The following is a 4,776-nucleotide window of genomic DNA, read 5'->3' on the forward strand; positions in this document are numbered from 1 at the left end:
TAAGTTGTCTTGTGGTTGTTGTTGTTTGACTTGCAATCCCAATGGGATTTTTGCACACAGCGTTGATGTACGGTGCTTTCTCTGCAATATTTTGCGGTCTCTTCTTGAATTTCTTGTTTGCACTCGGTCACTTTAAGATGTTTTTTGTTCATGTTTTTGTTTTTTTTGCTTGTTGCGGTTGCACCCGATTCAAGAGCCGAATGGCTCGCAGGGCTCTTTACCTAAATAAATGAAACTTGAAACTCACGACTCTGGGATCTGCGCTACCAAAGGCACAAAAAGCTCGACCACAGGAACAAGGTCCTGACCTTCGGAGTCCTTAGATGAAGGCCATCCGAAGAGGTCGGCGACCTTGTACCAACAGGTGCTTGTGCACAAACAGATCCACGTACACCTTAGCCGCCCCTTCCAATACGTCATGTGCACCAACAGGGACTTGCACACAAACGTGGGTGGGTGGGTGAGTGTGTGAGTGAGTGGCTGAGTGAGCGAATTAGTGAGTTGGTGAGTGAGTGGGTGCGTGAGTGGGTGAGTGGCTAAGTAGGTGAGTGAGTGGCTGTTTGAGTGTAGTGCTCGACTTGACACGACCGGCTTCTTGCTTTTTTTCTCTCTTTATTTCACCAACACCAATCACGATTCCTCCAGCTGACACCAATCAACATTCCTCCAGCTAACACCGATCAACATCCCTCCAGCTAACACCAATCAACATTACTCCAACTAACACCAATCGACATTCCTCCAGCTAACACCAATCAACATTCCTCCAGCTAACACCAATCGACATTCCTCCAACTAACACCAATCAACATTCCTCCAACTAACACCAATCGACATTCCTCCAACTAACACCAATCGACATTCCTCCAGCTAACACCAATCGACATTCCTCCAACTAACACCAATCAACATTCCTCCAACTAACACCAATCAACATTCCTCCAACTAACACCAATCAACATTCCTCCAACTAACACCAATCAACATTCCTCCAACTAACACCAATCGACATTCCTCCAGCTAACACCAATCGACATTCCTCCAACTAACACCAATCAACATTCCTCCAACTAACACCAATCGACATTCCTCCAACTAACACCAATCAACATTCCTCCAGCTAACACCAATCGACATTCCTCCAACTAACACCAATCGACATTCCTCCAACTAACACCAATCGACATTCCTCCAACTAACACCAATCAACATTCCTCCAACTAACACCAATCAACATTCCTCCAACTAACACCAATCGACATTCCTCCAGCTAACACCAATCGACATTCCTCCAACTAACACCAATCAACATTCCTCCAACTAACACCAATCGACATTCCTCCAACTAACACCAATCAACATTCCTCCAGCTAACACCAATCGACACTCCTCCAACTAACACCAATCAACACTCCTCCAACTAACACCAATCAACACTCCTCCAACTAACACCAATCGACATTCCTCCAACTAACACCAATCGACATTCCTCCAACTAACACCAATCAACATTCCTCCAGCTAACACCAATCGACATTCCTCCAACTAACACCAATCGACATTCCTCCAACTAACTCCAATCAACATTCCTCCAACTAACACCAATCGACATTCCTCCAACTAACACCAATCGACATCCCTCCAACTAACACCAATCAACATTCCTCCAACTAACACCAATCAACATTCCTCCAGCTAACACCAATCGACATTCCTCCAACTAACACCAATCGACATTCCTCCAACTAACACCAATCGACATTCCTCCAACTAACACCAATCAACATTCCTCCAACTAACACCAATCAACATTCCTCCAACTAACACCAATCGACATTCCTCCAACTAACACCAATCGACATTCCTCCAACTAACACCAATCAACATTCCTCCAACTAACACCAATCAACATTCCTCCAGCTAACACCAATCAACATTCCTCCAACTAACACCAATCGACATTTCCCTCCAAACTAACACCAATCAACATTCCTCCAACTAACACCAATCAACATTCCTCCAACTAACACCAATCGACATTCCTCCAACTAACACCAATCGACATTCCTCCAACTAACACCAATCGACATTCCTCCAACTAACACCAATCAACATTCCTCCAACTAACACCAATCGACATTCCTCCAACTAACACCAATCGACATTCCTCCAGCTAACACCAATCAACACTCCTCCAACTAACACCAATCAACATTCCTCCAACTAACACCAATCAACATTCCTCCAACTAACACCAATCAACATTCCTCCAACTAACACCAATCAACATTCCTCCAACTAACACCAATCAACATTCCTCCAACTAACACCAATCAACATTCCTCCAACTAACACCAATCGACATTCCTCCAACTAACACCAATCAACATTCCTCCAACTAACACCAATCAACATTCCTCCAACTAACACCAATCAACATTCCTCCAACTAACACCAATCAACATTCCTCCAACTAACACCAATCAACATTCCTCCAGCTAACACCAATCAACATTCCTCCAGCTAACACCAATCAACATTCCTCCAGCTAACACCAATCAACATTCCTCCAACTAACACCAATCGACATTCCTCCAGCTAACACCAATCAACATTCCTCCAACTAACACCAATCAACATTCCTCCAACTAACACCAATCGACATTCCTCCAACTAACACCAATCGACATCCCTCCAGCTAACACCAATCAACATTCCTCCAACTAACACCAATCAACATTCCTCCAGCTAACACCAATCAACATTCCTCCAACTAACACCAATCGACATTCCTCCAACTAACACCAATCGACATTCCTCCAACTAACACCAATCAACATTCCTCCAGCTAACACCAATCAACATTCCTCCAACTAACACCAATCAACATTCCTCCAACTAACACCAATCGACATTCCTCCAACTAACACCAATCGACATCCCCTCCAGCTAACACCAATCAACATTCCTCCAACTAACACCAATCGACATTCCTCCAGTTAACACCAATCAACATTCCTCCAGCTAACACCAATCAACATTCCTGATAAGTGCATATTATTGCATATTATTATCTTTATCAGAGTTGCTTCTTTTTGTTTGCTTTTTTGACTGCTTGTGTTGTGGTTATTGCAAACATGATGCCTTGAATAAAGGTGTCAGTTTTGTACCAGTTTAAAAGGGTAAAAACCTACTACTATGTTCGTAGTACTATTGTATGTTCACCAGCTCATTTCTTGTTAAAGAAATATTGCTTCGAAGGTCTGGCTCTCAGAATCACTCTACCTAAAAAACACGTTCCTTCGGAGTGGGCAGGTAGGAACTTGGTTGGACAGCGCATTCGTGCACGACAGACAGACAAACAATGCCTAGTGGGGAGAGTGGAGCCTGTTGTTCCTACCTGTATACAATACAACTTGACTTGAGGTAGCCAGGCAGACATCCAGGTAGCCAGCCCCCTTAACTATCGGCCCCTCCCCCTTGCTTAGGCACCTCCCCTTACCCCCCCTGCCTTAGGCCCCTCCCCTGACCACCCCCCATATCCTTAGGCCCCTCCCCTGACCCCCCACTCCCTTAGGCCCCTCCTCTGATCCCCCCCCCCCCTCAGGCCCCTCTCCTGACTCCCCCCTTCCTTAGGCCCCTCCCCTCTCCGTACCCGGCAGTAGGTCTCCACCAATCAAAGAGCTGTTTATATTATATATATATATATTTATGCACGACAGACAGACAGTCAGACAGACAGACAGATAAATAATCCCTGGTGGGCAGTGTGGAACATTGTTCCAACCTGTATCAACACATATTGTTCGTGTGCTGCTATAGACCGCCTAGTGGTAAGGATGTTGAAGCTAGGAACGCACTGAGGGAGTTTCTTGGGGGCCTTCCTAAAGGTGAAATCACTTTAATGGGTGATCTCAATTGGAATTGGCTAAACCCGCCGGCCGTGGCCACAGATTTTGCAGATGAATTTAACCTGTTTTCAATTAATAAATGTCCCCACAAGACCCAACCTAAAAAAAACCCGGGACAGTTATCTCTTATTCATCTTCTTAGGTTTTTTCGGTAAAGTCACGTAGGTAAAACATTAATCTCTCATTTTGCTTGATACAGCTGTCGTGGCTGTGACGGTTCCACCTGAAGACGGAAGCTTGTGTTGCCTCCGAAACGTCGTGATTTTTATTTTATTTTACTTTTATTAATTTTAATGTTTTACATACCTGGTGACTTTACCGAAAAAACCTAAGAAGACGAATACTTGCAGTCACGAAAGCTTCAAATCTACAGTTATCTCTGCTTGACGTCCTATTAACAAATGCCCCTCACAATGTCGCGCTGACTGGTGTTCTGGGTAATGACCTTAGTGATCACTCCTTCATATTTGGGGTCAGATCATCAGCCAGACCAAAAGCCCCCCCCCCCCCTAAATAGGTTGAGAAGCACTGCATGAAACACTTCAGCATTCAGGCATTTACTAATGATGTGCTTCACTCGGATATTGACAAGGTCTGTGACATCCCCAATCTGACTACGGCTTGGGAGACCTTCAGGTTACACGTTTCTCCAAATTCTTAACAAACTTGCTCCGTTGGTTAGATTTCAAACTAAAGGCAACCGCCCACCATGGTTTGATCCCTTGATTACTAAGCTCATCATGAAAAACTAGGGACAAGGCTTGGGCATGTGCTCATAAAAGTAATTTGGTCACCACCGGGGGGAGACAAAGACGGACGGGACAGGGGGGTGGTGGTTCTAACCCAGGCACTTCTGTTCGCTACT

The sequence above is a fragment of the Lampetra planeri genome, unplaced genomic scaffold (assembly GCF_965212315.1).
Source record: "Lampetra planeri unplaced genomic scaffold, kcLamPlan1.2.h2 scaffold_386, whole genome shotgun sequence".
Lineage (NCBI taxonomy): Eukaryota > Metazoa > Chordata > Hyperoartia > Petromyzontiformes > Petromyzontidae > Lampetra > Lampetra planeri.